This window comes from Schistocerca nitens, chromosome 1 (assembly GCF_023898315.1).
Source record: "Schistocerca nitens isolate TAMUIC-IGC-003100 chromosome 1, iqSchNite1.1, whole genome shotgun sequence".
NCBI lineage: Eukaryota > Metazoa > Arthropoda > Insecta > Orthoptera > Acrididae > Schistocerca > Schistocerca nitens.
In genome coordinates, this window is record NC_064614.1 from 942,320,293 (window position 1) to 942,340,389 (window position 20,097).

The window sequence follows — 20,097 nt, forward strand, 5'->3', positions numbered from 1 at the left end:
TTTGTTGTTTACAAAGTCTGCATTTATCTGTTGTGGTATTGGGATCTTTAATAATATGCTTGCTGTAATACCTGGTGTTTATTGTTTGATCCTGTATTGCAATCATGAATCCTTCTGTCTCACTGTATATATTGCCTTTTCGCAGCCATGTGTTGGATGCGTCTTGATCGATGTGTGGCTGTGTTAGATGATACGGGTGCTTGCCATGAAGTGTTTTCTTTTTCCAATTTACTTTCTTCGTATCTGTTGATGTTATGTGGTCTAAAGGGTTGTAGAGGTGGTTATGAAATTGTAGTGGTGTAGCCGATGTATTTATATGAGTGATTGCTTTGTGTATTTTGCTAGTTTCTGCTCGTTCTATAAAGAATTTTCTTAAATTGTCTACCTGTCCATAATGTAGGTTTTTTATATCGATAAATCCCCTTCCTCCTTCCTTTCTGCTTAATGTGAATCTTTCTGTTGCTGAATGTATGTGATGTATTCTATATTTGTGGCATTGTGAGCGTGTAAGTGTATTGAGTGCTTCTAGGTCTGTGTTACTCCATTTCACTACTCCAAATGAGTAGGTCAATATTGGTATGGCATAAGTATTTATAGCTTTTGTCTTGTTTCTTGCTGTCAATTCTGTTTTCAGTATTTTTGTTAGTCTTTGTCTATATTTTTCTTTTAGTTCTTCTTTAATATTTGTATTATCTATTCCTATTTTTTGTCTGTATCCTAGATATTTATAGGCATCCGTTTTTTCCATCGCTTCTATGCAGTCGCTGTGGTTATCCAATATGTAATCTTCTTGTTTAGTGTGTTTTCCCTTGACTATGCTATTTTTCTTACATTTGTCTGTTCCAAAAGCCATACTTATGTCATTGCTGAATACTTCTGTTATCTTTAGTAATTGGTTGAGTTGTTGATTTGTTGCTGCCAGTAGTTTTAGATCATCCATGTATAGCAAATGTGTGATTTTGTGTGGGTATGTTCCAGTAATATTGTATCCATAATTTGTATTATTTAGCATGTTGGATAGTGGGTTCAGAGCAAGGCAGAACCAGAAAGGACTTAATGAGTCTCCTTGGTATATTCCACGCTTAATCTGTATTGGCTGTGATGTGATATTATCTGAATTTGTTTGGATATTAAGTGTGGTTTTCCAATTTTTCATTACTATGTTTAGGAACTGTATCAATTTAGGATCTATTTTGTATATTTCCAATATTTGTAGTAACCATGAGTGGGGTACACTATCAAAAGCTTTTTGGTAATCAATGTATGCGTAGTGTAGCGACCTTTGTTTAGTTTTAGCTTGATATGTCACCTCTGCATCTATTATCAGTTGCTCTTTACATCCTCGTGCTCCTTTGCAACAGCCTTTTTGTTCTTCATTTATAATTTTGTTCTGTGTTGTATGTGTCATTAATTTCTGTTTAATGATTGAAGTTAATATTTTGTATATTGTTGGTAGGCATGTTATGGGGCGATATTTAGCTGGGTTCGCTGTGTCTGCTTGATCTTTAGGTTTCAGATAAGTTATTCCATGTGTAATTGTATCAGGGAATGTGTATGGGTCTGCAATGTAACTGTTAAATAATTTAGTTAGATGTGAATGTGTTGAGGTGAACTTCTTTAACCAGAAATTTGCTATTTTATCATTTCCAGGGGCTTTCCAATTGTGAGTAGAATTAATTGCTTGGGTGACTTCATGTTGCAAAATTATCACTTCAGGCATTTGTGGTATCATCTTGTATGTGTCTGTTTCTGTTTGTATCCACCGTGCATGCCTGTTATGTTGTACCGGGTTTGACCATATGTTGCTCCAGAAGTGTTCCATGTCTGTTATGTTTGGTGGATTGTTTATTTTAATGTGTGTGTTATCTATTGTCTGGTAAAATTTCTTTTGGTTTGTGTTGAATGTTTGGTTTTGTTTCCTTCTATTTTCACTTTTTTTGTATCTTCTAAGTCGTTTGGCCAATGCTTGTAACTTCTGCTTCTTTTCATCTAATTGCTCCATTGCTTCTTGTTGTGAGATTTTACCTAACCTTTTTCGTTTTTTGTCTGATATTTCATTTCTTATAAATTGTGTTAGCTGTCCGATGTCTTTTCTCAGTTTTTCTATTCTGATCTGTAGCCTGTGTTGCCATGCTGGTTTTGTGGGTTTCTTCTGTGTGTTGGTTGGTTCTGATCTCTGCCTAGTGTGTATATTTAGTGTAGTGAGTGCTCCTACATAAACCAGTAGTTGTAACTCTTCCACTGTTGTATTTTCATTTATTTTGTTGTGTATGATTGTGTTGATAGTTGTTATTGTTGTTTCGACTTGTGGGTTATTTGGTGGTCTATGCAAGAATGGTCTAATGTCTGTATTTGTGTCTTTGTATTCTATATATGTCAGCTGAAATTTCTCTTCTATATCTAACATGTGTGTCACTTCATGTTCTATTTGTGCTTGTTCTGGTGGCTGTCTTAAGATGTCGTTTTCCTCTGATTGTTTAATTGATGTGTGTTGTTCTTTGTTTGTTTGCTCTGGGATGTTTGAGTCCATTACTGTATTTTCTTCTTCTTCTTCTGATTGCACATTATTTTGTTCTAGTATTTGTTGTACTTGTTGTTTGATGTTTTCTAATTCTGACTGGGGTATCCTGTTATTTTTGATTATTACACGGATCTGATCAGCTAGTCGTTGTTCTGTTAAAAATTTTAATTCTGGGTATCTGGTAATAAATGTTGTGTGTACTTGTGATCTGTATCCAGTTGTGTTGGTTCCTAGGTTTGTTGCTTGGTAATAACAGAACATGAGGTGTCGATTAACTTCATCTGACCATCTAATCCTCTGTCTTTGTTTTCCTTCTAGGGTGGTTGCAGGAAGCATATCCTGCAAAACACCTCTATTTGGATTTAAATCATTTTCCAGTTGGCTAGCAGTGTCGTTACCATTGTGGGCGGGCATAGGGTTCAAGCGTCGTCCCCGACCATGACGGCGCTTGTCCGAGGCTTCTTTAGTTCTGTCCTGAACCAAGTAATCACACTAAAAGGGGGGTTAGCCCTATTAGTGGTTTGTTCTTTTCGTCGCCTTTTACGACTGGCAGAACATACCGGAGACCTATTCTTTTCCCGGGCCTCCACGGGGGTTATTATTATTATTATTATTATTATTATTATTATTATTATTACAGTATTAATAATAGATGGAACCATAACCGTCGAATTTTGAAGAGCTTTTAGAATCACGTGGAACAGCTATAATAACAAAAATAATTTCGTTTAATGCGAATCTGCGGAATTATGAGACAATTCTTTTATAGGAAACATTATGTTCATTACTGACCATAGCTGTTGGAGAGCATTTTAAGTTGCAGAAACTCAAAAACGGTAGTGGGAAAGAAGGAAACGAAGAAAGAAAACAAACTGGAGACGCTTTTTATTATCTGCTATTATGGGGCGAAGAGTTCCAACGTGTTGCCCCAATACAGAAAAGGTTTTTGAGGATCTATCTGGGTAGTACAAAAAGAGTTTACTCTGGAGAGAACGAATACTTCTGCTGCGTTGCTTGGATGGAAATGGCAAGTCTGACGCAGACAACACACGCTGCGAATGCTGAGCACGTGGCCTCTGCGTCTGATGAGAGCAATGGCCTAACTGTGTTAACTGGCTGCTCCTTCGCTGCATCACTGGCGTCCAACGCAAAGCTGAAACACACAACAAACACAAAATGTTTTCTTCACACTGTCGTTACGGTGGCTCCCTTGGCATAACGAGAGGTCCTCCGTCTATTAGCCAGCAACAATACAAGCGCCTCAGTAACATGGAGACGTAGGTCCTACAGAACCATTGATTAACAACCATTTTGAGTTCCACTATGTGATCATAAGCATCCGGACACCTGGCTGAAAATGACTTATAATTTCGTGGCGCTCTCCATCGGTAATGCTGGAATTCAGTATGGTGTTGGCCCCACCCTTAGCCTTGATAACAGTTTCCACTCTCGTAGGCACACGTTCCATCAGGTGCTGGAATGTTTCTTGGGGAATCGTAGCCCATTCTCCACGGAGTGCAGCACTGATGAGAGGTATCGATGTCGGTCTGTGAGGCCTGTCAAGAAGTCTGCGTTCCAAAACATCCCATAGGTGTTCTATAGGATTCACGTCAGGACTCTGTGCAGGCCAGTCCATTACAGAGATGTTATTGTCGTGTAACCACTACACACACTGACAGATGACGTTCACCGGGCATTCGCCATACCCACACCCTGCCATCGGATCGCCACATTGCGTACGTGATTCGTCACTCCACACAACGTTTCTCCACTGTTCAATCGTCCAATGTTTACGCTCCTTACACCAAGCGAGGCTTCGTTTGGCATTTACCGGCGTGATGTGTGGCTTATGAGCAGCCGCTCGACCATGAAATCCAAGTTTTCTCACCTCCCGCCTAACTGTCATACTACTTGCAGTGGATTCTGGTGCAGTTTGGAATTCCTGTAAGATGGTCTGGATAGATGTCTGCCTATTACACATTAAGACCCTCTTCAACAGCCGGCGCCCTCTGTCAGTCAACAAACGAGGTCGGCCTGTACGCTTTTGTGCTGTACGTGTCCCTTCACGTTTCCACTTCACTATCACATCGGAAACTATGTACCTAGGGATGTCTAGGAGTGTGGAAATCTCGCGTACAGAAGTGTGACAATTGACACCCAATCACCTGACCACGTTCGAAATCAGTGAGTTCCGCGGAGCGCCCCATTCTCCTCTCTCACGATGTCTAATGACTACTCAGGTCGCTGATATGGAATACCTGGCAGTAGGTGGCAGCACAATGCACCCAATATGAAGAACATATGTTTTGGTGGGTGTGCGAATACTTTTGATCACATAATGTATCTTATTTCCTTTCATACATCACCCTATCTTCCGTTTTAAATCTCGTCTAATCCATTCCATTCTCTTCACCATTCCCTCCCTCTTCCTCTCTTCTTTTGCTCTTCCTCATTTTTACGTCTTTAACAAAACCAGTCTCAGGACTGAAGACCACAACAACAACAACAACGACAACAACATGACCGCACTCCCACGGAAAAGGCGTCCAGAGTACGAGCAGCAGTCGCCATACCCTAGCTAACCCTATTTACGCCATAGGAAAAAAATGGTTCAAATGGCTCTGAGCACTATGGGACTTAACTTCTGAGGTCATCAGTCCCCTAGAACTTAGAACTGCTTGAACCTAACTAACCTAAGGACATCACACACATCCATGCCTGAGGCAGGATTTGAACCTGCGAATGTAGCGATCGCGCGGTTCCAGACTGTAGCACCTAGAAGCGCTCGGCCACCCTGGCCGGCAGAAAAAGAGGCGACTTGATTCAGGTCGTTCTTAGACAGACAGTTGTACACTGCTTCCTGGCAAAGAAATGACCAAACACCTATTACAACTGATTAGTTGCCAAATTTTTAATTGAAACAGGAGTATGGCATTAAACAACCAGAGGGTACTCCAAAATCTTGTGAACTTCATCGTGTGTCACTGTCTAGTCTGCAGTAACCATAATGCAATTAATATCAGTAATGCCGTCATCGACAGTGTGTTTTATCAACCACACACATATCGCATTCAGAATCTCCGATGTGAGAAATGCGAAAAACTCAAGAATATTGCACAGATATTCCTATTTTCTCATTTAGTTAGAAGTGTAGCTTGTAGAGTCTACGTTATAATATTAGCAACACAATGCACAGTGAGAGACCGCACCCACAATGCAAAGCAGGGTACCCTGTTCTCTAGTTAGACGTCTGTCTTTGTCGACCAGGATAAAATGAAGACTCAACTACATGGAGAGAATAGCATAAAATATGAGAGGACGAATACAGGGTTTAAGAGCAGAAAGATCGATACAGAGCGGTGTTCTGTGTATCACAACCTTAGAAAAAAAGGTCTAAGTAACGAATTTGAGCCTCGTGTATGACCTGGGTCAAATACATTCCAGTCACATCAGGTTAAAAAACCGGTGATAGTGACCAGCTTTAGAGTAGGTAACTGAGGTACAACAAGGGGAATAGGGCGAACAACAGAATTCTGAGTGTCTGCTGGACAAACTACTTAAGGAAGGCGATCCTCACTTGGGCCAGCAAGAGTACACCCCAGCCAGGGTAGTTCTAGAGACCGAATAAGCTGCAACAAGTGACACCCTGTAAAGTGACAATGTAGCAGTATCCAAGATCCCGAAGTAATCCTCTGTAAGCAATGATGTAACTGATAATACCATTACGTTTCAATTTACCCTGGAGTACCAAGTAATGAATCGTAATACAAGTCATGACCTTGAATCCATCTTCATAAATTTAGTCCCTGTTAAAACTAGCTCTAACGCCGTAAGGAGTGTCACTCCACTGGCTGATTTTATAACTACTTTATTCATTTTGTGATTGTAAGCACACTTTCTTACCGTGAGATTAAATGTAAGTCGTTTTAGAGAGGAAGCAAATTCGCCAACAGAAGGTTGAGTTCAAGAATGAGACATGTTGATCCCAGTCGTGGGGAGGTTTGGGGGCTTCATTTTCCATTTTCTAACGCAGTACATTGCACACTTTGGTAAATGTTTTCTTGCGGACGGTGGGTTCTAAGAAATTCCAAGAAATAATGCATTTGTTTTATAATCTAACGTTACTTGGGCGCAAAAATTTGAACACCATATTCAGCCATTATTAAGTGCTACTTGAAGCGCACGAAAACAGTTCAGAAACCAGAATTAGCCAATGGCAACAGTGGATGCGGTATTGTTGGGTATATGGTCAGCACGTCGCTCTCCCGGCGGTTTTCAGTTTTCGTGACCAGGAACCACTACTACTCTGTCAAGCAGCTTCTCAATCGGCCTTACGGTACTGAGTGCATCCTGTTCCAATTCCCCATCAAGGAAAAATCCCTGGCAGTACCGAGAATCGAATCTGGCAGTCAGCCAAACTGCCCATCCAGCTAAGGAGATGGATTGATTTAAATGGTCACTTAAGAAAAATCCAGTTATCCAAGCGGCAGCCATTCTCTTTAATACATTTTTCAACTCCCAACCAACAACTCACAAAACAGGACGAATAAGCGTTCGTCAATCAACCCTACTTCTTTAATGGCAGCGTTCAACTGAGTTAAACTTTAGGGTTTGTTAAAAGAGAGACGCCCTTTTCCAATATCCCCGCAAGTAATAGTGAAAAGCGAAGAGGACTGGTGATCTTTGTGGACACAGCATGCCACAGAAATGAGAAATGGGGCGTCCAGGAAAACATGCGTAACAACGGTCATGGAAGCAGTTGCAGTTGATGCTGAAACACTCCTAGAGTTTATCTGTCGTCTCCGCAACTCCGGCAAAATTAACGTGCTTGGAGTCTGTGTAGCGTCCGGATTTCAGTGTCACCGTTAAGCCTTCCTCCTCATAAACAAACTGACTACAGAAGTTACAGTACAACCACGCAGTCACACGTGAGAGGTCTTTCGTGAACTACGCAAGGTTGTTCAGGCGCCTAGAAACGATACTTCTTTTTATTAACAGGCCTATTAAAGTGAAAATGCGCCTCATCGCTTACAAATACAACTACATTTAGATCTTCTCCGAGGGTCATTCGGATAGTACAGTGAAGTCTTCTCGTTGCTGGAAGTCCCTAAGCTTAATCTGCTGAAGTATCAGCATCTGTGGACAATATTGATGTTTACGTGCGGATCGTCTAGGACTCCGTACGGCGCTCGCTCGCTCTCTCTCTCTCTCTCTCTCTCTCTCTCTCTCTCTCTCGCAGTGGTTACGTTTCCATGTGTCCTCGCTTTTTCACCACAGAAGCTTGAGGTCTGTCCTTAAGAATGTTATCTGTTGTTCTGAAAACTGTAAGACGTCCCAAGGTCTTACCCGGATTTGAGCTCTGTAATTAAAATGGCTGTGGAGCATCCGTCGTGTTAGCAAGGACGAAGTCAGCATTTGGGACGAAGGTATCATACGTGAATACGCGAGTCTCTTTTGTCAGTTATTGTGTTTCTTCATTAATGGCGGACCGGTCCGTAGTCAACGATGTATGCACTGGCTCCCTCACAACACTGACAGCGGTGAGCCAGACAATCTAGAAATGTCTATTTCTCGTAAGCCATTGCACCTTAAATAGGGGAGCTGGTTATGTACACGAATTTCTTGCTTTCGAATATCTCTTTCTGATGAAATTAAGAACAGACTTACAAAAGTGATGCATTTAAAGAAATAAGAGGTATTATTATTCTCTACACAGAAATGTTACAAATACTGGACATATAAATTATTACTGCAACCCATGCCGAAGGCCTAATTTCTTCATGCCGGAGTACATTTAACGAAACACTCAGGTTTCTTAGTCCGCTGGAACCCTCACTGTTGGTGCAAAGTTAGCTTTCTTTCTGCAACAGTTGAGTTTTGTGTGTGAAGCAAGTAAACAGCGCGTTTCCAGGGCCGCAGCATTTATTGGTAGCGTCTCGTATAGCGAACCAATAGCCGACGCTGTTTGGCTGGCCGCAGCCGCGTATTGTTCCGCGGCCAACTTATCACTGTCTGTGGCCGAGAACATCAGATAGCGCCTGACCCAGCAATCCCAGCGCGGCCGCTGCAATCGGCTAACTGGTAACGGCGAGCCGTTAACTTAGCAGTAGACCGCTAATGGCACGCCACAATGGCCAGGGATACTGCGGGTCGTGTTACTGAACCCGCGCTTTCAAACCCCCACCCTACCCACCACCACCCTATACGTCTGTCAGTCTGTACTCGGAAGCTACGATCGTCATTCTGAAGATACAGAACGCTTGTTTCTCCAGACATTTTTATTCATCATAATAAAAGTTAACTTATTGTACATCACATTATAATATCATAGCTGTTTTTCTACGAAAGCTTCCCTGTTCCTTCTGGATACTGAGTTACCAGCAAATTGTTAAACCAGTCCGTAGTGCCCTCTTTCAGCCCGTTCATTTCCGGGGCGCCTGTAGTCCAAAAAACTTTCGATTTGGTGAAAGAGATGGGAGCCATTCGGGTCCCAAGTCCGCGCTGTAATCGGATGTTCATAAACTTCCCACTCAAAATAGCGAAGGAAATCCTTCGTCATCGCGGCAGAATCAGGGCGAGCATTATCGTAAAGGAACACAATACCTCTCGATGATAATCCACGCAGTTGTTAGCATTAAGACCTAGCCCGAGAAGAGTCATAAAGCCGGTGCACTTCGGTGTCCCTACTAGGCTTGAAGTCGATGGGTAGGACGTCCTTTCGATGAAGAACACTGTGGTCATCAACTTTTTGGATTTTTTGGCTTTCTTGGGTAATCTGAATAACATTTCACTGCCTGGCGCTTTGTTCCTCGATTCTTATGCTCAGTTGTACCAAGTAACAAGGTTCGAAAACGCTTCGACTTCCTTGTACCGAGTGAGGAAAGTCAATACAGCACCGAACCCTTGTTTTGTGTGTTCATGTGTTAAAAGTCTAGAAACCCATCTCGCACACACTATTCTATAGTTCAAATCACAAATAACAATTTGGTAAAGAACTGATCGTGAAATTTCAGCGAAGCACAAACTCATGCCAGAAATAGGGAAACATCTATCGTGTTCTATTATTTTCGATCATTGATCTGAGTTAACAGTTTAAACTGAAGGTCGGCTTGATCGTTCATCGTCATGAATATTCGTTCGTCCGCCACTAAACATGATGCGCCATTTCCAACATGAAACTGTAAAATTCACCCTTCCATAAACTTCGGTTATTTGTCTATAAATTTTGACGAGACGAGGTCGTTAATTTTGTCACGCGTTTTAAAACCGCACATATAAACAGTAAACGAGCGTTGATGCTTGCTGATAGCGCTAAACCTGAGCCAACGATTAGAAATGTCTATGTTAAGGCGGCAGAATTGGAGGGGGAAGGAGAACTGTGCAGCTCGTCAAATCAAAACGCTCTTTCCTTTTAGAACTACACTTACACTGCTCAAAAATGGTTCAAATGGTTCTGAGCACTATGGGACTTAACATCTATGGTCATCAGTCCCCTAGAACTTAGAACTACTTAAACCTAACTAACCTAAGGACATCACACAACACTCAGTCATCACGAGGCAGAGAAAATCCCTGACCCCGTCGGGAATCGAACCCGGGAACCCGGGCGCGGGAAGCGAGAACGCTACCGCACGACCACGAGCTGCGGACGCTTACACTGCTATCGCCCAAATTGGTGTTATTTTTAATAACACAAGTCAGCAATTAAACAACTTTTTTCATTCACATAGATTAGTCTCTTGTGTTTGTTAACCTTGAAATACTAAAAATGATAATCGATTTGAACTTTGAATAAAAAATGAGTGAGTGATAGGGAAGCTGTTCTTTACAACGAAATGGACCCACACAATAATTCTGTTGTACCCAACGTTCTGGAACAAGTCAAAATTTAGGCTGTTTGATAAGCCTCAGGTTTCACTTTTTGAATAATAGCTTTATTTTTTCCTGGATGTTTCGATCATATCGGTGAGTATAAGGTGAAAGGTTTCACCAAGATATTCAAGTGACGGAAAGATCGCGGCAAAACCAATATGAGGGGAGACTGCTGTTTATCACTATACCGAGAAATACAACAGGTAATTCATTGGCAGACAAGCTGTATTGGAGGCTTTCAGGAGAACAGGAAAACGAAGTGTAAGGCAATCGAGAAGTAATTGTTATGTAATGAGGTAGTGGAATCATTTTCATATTTCAATAAAATCTTTGTTCATGTGAAAAAATTAAATTACTTTTTATTACAATCAATCTGGATTGTCAATTTTTAGTTAATAATGAATTCACACTGTGACAGAACTGTGAAAAAAAAAAAAACAGCTAAGGCCGTACATGGACTAGGTGCCCAAAACCAACAAGATCCATCTATTAGCTAACTCACTGTGCAGAACCTTTACATTTAGCATGTGAATTTTTTCACTCACCCTGCTCTTCCTTTGGTCCCTTTTGACTATACTGTTTCACAGCTCTACAGATGCCTATTTTTTTCTGGTTGTCACAGTGTTATGTGAGTTAATCTTTAGTTTGTGGTGCTTCTAATACCACCTGAAGACGTAGAGGAGAACTGGACTGTAGTCTGGATACCGCGCTATTTGTTACGTCATATAACAACACTGTAGTCGTTTGAGACATTTTCACATTACCTAAATCGATCACTGTTAAATGATGTTAACGCAAGTGTAAACATTGCAGGGCTCTCAAATCGTCGAAAATATCCGCATGAGAACCACAATAGGGCACTGGCAGTTTTACAGAAGTGGCCATCCGTTGAAATTGAACCCGCGAGACACAGATTGACTGAAAGAAATGTATTAACGGATGCCTTTAGAGAGTATGGCCGAAAAAATCGGCTGTGAACCACATCCTGATGCTCTATGCGATACAGCCTTGTTGTATGTAACAGCGGTAAAATAAAGGACTGGACATACGAAATGGGATGCAGAACAAGGTTTGGAGGATGGACAAGCGAAACCGGAGAAGCAACACATATCAGTGGCATCTGACAACGATGGGCGCCGACGCACGTTGTTTCATAGGGGTATGTTCTGCGTGTTAGGGAGCATTTGAAGGACAGCGTTCTGAGATGAATTTCCTGAACGAGAGCGCTGCTTATAGCAAAACATGAAATGGTCGGTATCTGAATGGTTCAAAATGGCTCTGAGCACTATGGGACTTAACATCTGAGGTCATCAGACCCCTAGAACTTAGAACTACTTACACCTAACCAATCTACAGACATCATACACACCCATGCCCGAGGCAGGATTCGAACCTGTGACCGTAGCAGTCGCGCGGTTCCGGACTGAAGCGCCTAAAACCGCTCGGCCACAACGGGTATCTGAGTGCGTAACGTAATAACTTAGTAAATGCAGAGCTCTGGTTCAGCACTTTAAAAGAGTATATCCGTTATAAAACGGAAATTTAATCAACAATTATTTTATCTTTTTTATTTTACAAAAGTAGCATTTCTAATTTGTAAGTAATTATGGCATGAAACAAAGACTCTTCCCAATACATTAAAATTTGGTACAAAAACGCTTAACATCAAACAAAATATAATATACATTTTTTATTTCTAAAGACATTTAACAATAAGGCATTGTGTAGCTTAGGAAAGAAGCGAGGAGGCGTGCAGGTGGACTGTCACATTCGCGTCTTGTAACGCGGCAAGTAATTACGAGATGACATTCGTTGCAGGAAGGCACGCAGCCGTCTAGTAAAGTGGCTGCAGGATGGCTATGTTTTTTTTTCGCAGGATTCGAAATGGGATGCAGCTGACGCTGCCTGCCGCGAGAACTGCATAGCGTAACATTCAGTCGAAACGAAGTTTCACACTCTCTACGAATCTAAATAATCCATATTAGTTATTATCCGATTTTGTTCAAATTTGATATACAGCCTTTCGTTATTAATGAAATGATGCTGTCAAAATTTCATTTTTATTTGTTATAGTTCTGGAGATAAAGAGAATTACCCAAAACTCCTAAAACCTAAGCTTGTTTTTAAAACCAAGTTAGGAACAATAACAGATTGACTTTCATTATCATTTGAAGCCATTGCAAAGTCATCAACGCATAAAAATCAATTAATTAGAATTTTCTTTTTGAAACTTTAGTCACTGTGCATTACGCAATACAAAAATCGGCCAAAATTATTATTTGATTATAATTTTGCCTTGTGAATGCGTGAGAAGGATTGAGAGAGTGTATGTGGGACATACGTTAAAACTAAACATTTCATTTTTCGTAAGACATTGTACAAACGAACCGTGGGAAAGTTATGTTGCAACCACGATTCAGGTGACGTATGTCGTCGTGTGCTTGCTTTTGTATAGAAGCAGCCAGAATGGAAGTTAGAGGCGGAATAAGTTTATTTATCAATTTGAAAGATATTTCGCACTTTATTTTGATTAAACAAAATATATGAAACTGAAGTTTTGCTGACATTAATTACTATCAAATTACTGACTGGATAAGGCAAGATTTTTCGCAGAATGATCAGGAAGGAACGTTCTAATTACAATGAAATGAACACCCTTAGCTGCTTACAGGTGTTGACATACGTCAACGGGGACAGACGAAAATGTGTGCCCCGACAGTGACTCGAACCCGGGATCTCCTGCTTACATGGCAGACGCTCTATCCATCAATTTTTTTTTTAATCTCATTTTGTTCGTTTTCGTTCTTTGTATCTGCTCGGGACGAACGTCGCAGTTCGTCGATGACCCATTAACTCAGTTTTTTTGTAACAGAGGGCAGCTAATCCTCTGACCGAACACGCTGAGTTACCGTGCCGGCGTCCATCTGAGCCACCGAGGACACAGAGGATAGCGCGACTGCAGGGATTTATCTCTGGAACGCCTCCTGCGAAACCCACATTCTCAACGTATTGTTCCGCACTACATTCGTAGTGCCCCCGCCCATTATACTCATTACTCGCGGCGCGTTGCCTATTCCCGTAAGAGTTCGGGCACTGTTTGTGCAATCGTACAGAAGAAGAAGATGGTCAAGTGGCCGATGAGCCTGAAAAAAAATATAAGGTGGTATCTGTTCTTTCGGACATGTCCGAAAGAACAGATACCATCTTAGTATATATAGGAACGTTCTAATTGGTCGTTTAGATCAACAGCCAATCAGAATTAAGCTGTTCCCGCGCGAAAAGATGAGTGGGCATATAGGATAGTACCACGAGAAAGGTCGCTTGGTAGCCGGTCTACGGATAACACCATGTCAGATAGCTCCTTAAAAATACTCTATAAGATAAGGAAATAGTGAGCTAATTTCGGTTCGAACATATCGTGACTGAAGCGTCATTTCAATGAAATGTTTGATGTTTCTAAGTTAAATAGTTTGAGAGACATGAGCGTGTGGACTTTCTGGTCGTAGTAACAACTCCGCGTGACGTGTTTTGTGCTCTGTACGGCGTATTTTGGCGAGCACGTCTTAAGAAGACCACTGGAACGACCGAATGTTTAACTCGCAAATAGTTGTGGATCTGTGACTAGCAGAACGTGTAAATTAGTCGGGTCGGACTTCTAAAATTCTGGCTGCTTTTCGAGTGAATATTTGTTGTACAGACAGTGAACTTTGAATGTGTTTCAATATTAATAAAACCCAGAGATAATCTAATTTTAAACGCTTTTATGCAAGTAGACTGAAGATCCCGAACGCCCAATTTTTTTAATCATGAACTTTTAGGAACTGACTTTCAACTAGAATTAAGTGGCCTCTGTGTGGGAGGCATTAGGTGGTGGTTTCATCAACGCTGCTTTACACTGTCTAGCACGTATCTGCTACTACAGAGTGAAGAGACATCGGCGACATTTCTATCGAGGTAGGTTGACTGAAGGATCGCGTCAACAAAAACGCAGACGTCAGACCCCGCCCCGTCGCACTCTCTCCCAGCAACCCCCTTGGCTGCGCCCGGTCAGAAAGGACGCTCGCCACTGGCTGGGCAGCACTGTCTCACGGAAAGCCGCGCGATCATCCCCTCCCTTGCAAGCCGCTAGCTGGCCCTGAAATAGTGGATCTAAGTTTAGCCCGCGCCATGCCGCGCCGCGCGGTACGGCGTGGCGCTATTACTGAAATGCACTCGCTGCCGTGACGGAGCTCGCAGTTGCGGGGGCGGGAGGCCGAGGAGGAGGAGAGGCGCCACCAGCTGACCGGAGGGACTCAATGGCAGCGGGTCACGCTTCAAGGCCGGCTGCGAGGCGTGGCCCTCTTCGCTGCGACTTACTTCCCAGTACGTGCGGCTATGCCTACCCTACACACAAACGTTGCGGACATTTTTTGAAGGCAGCCTGCAGATTTTGCGGCACGACGCATTGTGATAGTCTCTTGTTTAGTACGGATGGTGAACCCGTGAATTCGAAGTTTATTTTCCATTTGTACACCACCTCTCGTATTTGCTTTGTATTCGTGATAGGAAATTCACTATTGATGAAATTTTCTTTGTGTTGCATTTGCCATTTCCATGCGAAAGAGAATTTTTGTATCATCCTCTTTGCCTCAATTTCATCCAACGGTTATAAAACTATTAAAAATAGATTATTTCTTTTGCTGACTGTGCCGACACGCGTTTCTGTTTACTTGCGTCCGTAGTCCTGCAGTGTTTTAGGAAGGACATCATTTTCCCACCTGGAATATCATTTAATGTTATTTATTCAAGAGATTGATTTTGGCAATTGTGCCAGTACTAAGTGATAACTGTAGGCAATTTACGTTGTTAGAGTAGTCACTTGATACTGGCACTAAAGCCCAAATTGATATCGTGACTAAAGACATTCGGTAAAAATCCAAGTCGAAGACATTTTGTTTTCTACGATATTGGGTAAATATATTGACGTGTGCAGATTAATTTGTCTCATGACAGATTATCCTGGAAACAAAGCAATTATTCCTCCCTCGACAAAACTAGAGATCATCCCAATACTAAGAAGGGCCTTTAGTATTCTGCAAGTACGATTGATAGTGCAGTGCTTTCCATGATATAGCCTCCGGCAGCAACAAAGTTCTTTTTTTACAGTTTCAGAAAGGTAAGTTCATAAAGTCATCACGGACAGTACATAACTATACGTGAGTCAGGAGTTGAACTCAGTTGCGTCGTGTGTAGAGTGTTAAAAATTTCTGAATACTTCATTGTTCTTAGACTTCTAGATAAACCAGTTGGAATGTACTATGTTAGCCAGAACTGTGTGTGTTTCTTAAATAAGTCACGTAGTTTTGACCTGATACAGATAGCACAAACCTGTACTTTGCATGATTTGTCTCTACAAGAAATAATCTGTTTATATTAAAGCTATAGTCATATATTATGTGCTTTCAGGGCTTCACCATTTAATTTAAAAGATATTCAAACTCTCAGACTGGCTGCCACAGTGCCAGTTCAGTTATTAACTCAAACTAACAAGAGTTAACGCACAACAGCTACCAGAACAAAACACACAGCAGTACAATTAAGTTCCAACTGTAGCATTAAACTCATTACGAGCATTTGGATTGCTATGCTACTTGCAGAAATACCCCCCTATCCAGCTGTAAATTATCTTTACAAACGCAATGGCCAGAATTGGCCATCAGTCTGGTGTCAGCCAAGATTTAGAACACCCGCAAGACATGGGTTCGTCTAGAAATCCAAGAAGACGTGTATGAATGCTGACCCAAATAATAAAGTTCTAACTTAATGCTGTTGGATACAGCCATACTCTGTGGAAGCTGAAACGCTGCTACCTCAGACGGAATGAATCGTGCAATCTATCAACACAAGCCACAATACAGTAGAACACTGAATTAATGCTCTACGTACGTCGAAATATTAAGATTCAGGACAGCCACACTACTATTTCAATCTGATTCTTTACAGCTTAGTAAGTCCATGTGTCACTAACAAGTAAGAGAATCAAGGTAACGTTGGTTTAAATTTCAGGCACAAAAAGTATTATTTTCCTATTAAGGATATCCGCATCCTTCAGCCTGCAAAGTATGATGGGAAGCAGGGCGATTATGTAGAAAAGTGCACCAGTGAAGGGACGGTACTGGCGTTACAGAAAAAGATTGATAAAATTCTTTCATGCAGTATTTCCCATCCTTAAAACGGCGAATGCCTTTTAATGAGAAAATTATCTTACGCTTTGCCTAGTTGTACACGCACCGAAATTAGTAACCAACATCGGCCTCAACCGAGTACAACAAAACTTAAAGCCACTCTCTCTCTCTCTCTCTCTCTCTCTCTCTCTCTCTCTCTCTCTCTCTCTCTCTCTCTCTAAATCTCAAGATCAATTTGGCTACCGAAAAAAAAAAGAGGAACCAGAGAAGAAACATTAGCTTTAAAATCAGACGTGGAATAAAGAATTGAGAGAAATTTAACAACGTACACAGCTTTTGAAGGTATACAGAAAGCGTTCGATAATGTAAAATGGGAGAAGAAATGTTTGACATACTGAAAAAGGCAGGAGCACATCATAGAGATAACTAGACTGTTGTCACTGGCGGGCGCTGAAAACAAGTGGTGGCAAAGATTCACATGCAAGTCAGAAACAATTATTTTTGATATATACAATGTCGAGACACTTACGAAAGTCAAAACAGTTAGAGGTGTAATATACGCGGCAAAAGAATATACGCGGCAAAAGAATATACGCGGCAAAAGAATATACGCGGCAAAAGAATATACGCGGCAAAAGAATATACACGGCAAAAGAATATACACGGCAAAAGAATATACACGGCAAAAGAATATACACGGCAAAAGAATATACACGGCAAAAGAATATACACGGCAAAAGAATATACACGGCAAAAGAATATACACGGCAAAAGAATATACACGGCAAAAGAATATACACGGCAAAAGAATATACATACTGGTGACATAGCTGTTTAAGCTGGAAATGAGAAAAACCTCAAAGCCATGTTTAATTTAACTGATGACGTTATGGGAAACAACACAACACGAAAATAAGTGGATCCAAACGCAAAACGCTTGCGACAAAGCAGGCAAGCTAAATTTCGAGTAGATATACCTGAAAAGCTACTGCAGCAAACTGGCCCCTTCACTTATTTAGAAATCAAGATTATAGAGATGTAATAAGCACAAAAGAAATAAGAAGTAGAATTGCCCAAGTAAAAAGTGTATTCAGTGCAAAGGAGAAGGTATTAACCTCACGAAGTACAAGCCTACGAATCAGCATTAGCACCGTGATCCAAATACGCACGTTCACAGTTCACGTAACTCAGTGGACAATGAAGTAGGAAAATCGAACAAGGTGAAAACTAGCTCTTCGTAGACCATTTCTTGCGCGCTGCTACTGCATGAACAGTGCAATATACACTACTGGCCATTAAAATTGCTACACCACGAAGATGACGTGCTACAGATGCGAAATTTAACCGACAGCAAGAAGATGCTGTGATATGCAAATGATTAGCTTTTCAGAGCATTCACAGAAGGTTGGCGCCGGTGGCGACACCTACAACGTGCTGACATGAGGAAAGTTTCCAACCGATTTCTCATACACAAATGGCAGTTGACCGGCGTTGACTGGTGAAACGTTGTTGTGATGCTTCGTGTAAGGAGGAGAAATGCGTACCATCACGTTTCCGACTTTTATCAAAGTCGGATTGTAGCCTATCGCGATTGCGGTTTATCGTATCGCGACGCTGCTGCTCGCGTTGGTCGAGATCCAATGACTGTTAGCAGAATATGGAGTCGGTGGTTTCAGGAGGGTAATACGGAACGCCGTGCTCGATCCCAACGGCCTCGTATCACTAGCAGTCGAGATGACAGGCATATTATCCACATGGCTGTAACGGATCGCGCAGCCACGTCTCGATCCACGAGTCAACACATGGGGACGTTTGCAAGACAACAACCATCTGCACGAACAGTTGGACGTTTGCAGCAGCATGGACTATCAGCTCGGAGACCATAGCTGCGGTTACCCTTGACGCTGCATCACAGACGGGAGCGCCTGCGATGGTGTACTCAACGACGAACCTGGGTGCACGAATAACAAAACTCCATTTTTTCGGATGAATTCAGGTTCTGTTTACAGCATCATGATGGTCGCATGCGTGTTTGGCGACATCGCGGTGAACGCACATTGGAAGCATGTATTCGTCATCGCCATACTAGCGTATTACCCGGCGGGATGGTATGGGGTGCCATTGGTTACACGTCTCGGTCACCTCTTGTTCGCACTGACTGCACTTTGAACAGTGGACGTTACATTTCAGATGTGTTACGACCTGTGGCTCGTCACAATACGCCAGTCACTACTCTTGATTAACTGTGGTATCGTGCTGAAGCTGCATGGACAGCTTTACCGGTACACGCCATCCAAGCTCTGTTTGACTCAATGCCCAGGCGTATCAAGGTCGTTATTACGGCCAGAGGTGGTTGTTCTCGGCATCTGGGTACTGATTTCTCAGGATCTATGCACCTAAATTGCGTGAAAATGTAATCACATGTCAGTTCTAGTGTAATATATTTGTCCAATGAATACCCGTTTATCATCTGCATTTGTTCTTGGTGTTGCAATTTTAATGGTCAGTAGTGTATGAACACAACAGCGTATTATCGTACACCCTACATAAATGCAGTGCTGATGTGTTCTAGTATTCTACCGATAGTGGAGCGGACGATGACGTGTGGCTTTCAGTTGGACCAGGGTTTCCCTCCGCACGCAGCCTTGGTGTGGTCCGCGTGGGGCTTCCGTCTGCTGTATAAGCAGCTCCCACCAGACTGCTTACGAGGCTGCGAGCGCACGACACGCCCCTTCCAGCTCCACAAACAGGTCAACTCTAAACTGGTGCGCCAACCACGCTTACAACCATCTAATGCCAAATGGTTGAACCCATGAGTTATATGTAGCCGCCATATTGCATCAGCCGTAAGAAGATGAATTTCACCCTGTTTACTGGAGTGTTTTTACATGAAAGATGACGAGTAACAATGACCCATCAAAGACAGCCTGAGCAACTTTTCCGAGTAATTCGGCTCCTTCCAGAAAGCACAAGAAGACATCAGCTTGTTCGTAAACATGACACTGGTTGTCGATAATATTCAAGTAGCGGGTGCAGAAGATTGCGGCAGAGGGGCGAAGTGTCGAGTCTGGAGATGAAGTTATGCAGGAATATGACGCGGCCTAATGGTTCAAATGGCTCTGAGCACTATGCCACCTAACTTCTGAGGTCATCAGTGGCCTAGAACTTAGAACTAATTAAACCTAACTAACCTAAGGACATCACACACATCCATGCCCGAGGCAGGATTCGAACCTGCGACCGTAGCGGTCGCGCGGTTCCAGACTGAAGCGCCTAGAACCGCTCGGCCTCCCAGGCCGGCCGACGCGGCCTAATCATACAAAAAGTTTTATCTTACAGAACAACGGCCAAAAATCCTGCAGCCTTGTATTACATCACTTGTTCAAATATGTGTTTATCACAGTTGGTGTATTCTTACGTGACTGCTAAATGTTTCGCTTTTATTGACCTCTTAAAAGCAGATTTTTGGTCACCCAAATTAACTCCTTGTTTCGCTTGGTATTGTTGATAGCAATACATGGACACGGATAATACAGCCAG

At 42.1% G+C, this 20,097-nt stretch overlaps 1 long non-coding RNA gene across 1 annotated transcript in view; it reads right to left on the bottom strand.

Moving 5' to 3' along the window:
• Positions 1-3,581: 3,581 nt before the first annotated feature.
• LOC126237375 (uncharacterized) overlaps positions 3,582-20,097 on the bottom strand; it is a 99,886-nt gene continuing 83,370 nt past the window's right edge. Inside the window, exon 3 of the long non-coding RNA XR_007545069.1 lies at positions 3,582-3,674. This is a non-coding gene — a long non-coding RNA (uncharacterized LOC126237375). The remainder of the gene's footprint in view (positions 3,675-20,097) is intronic.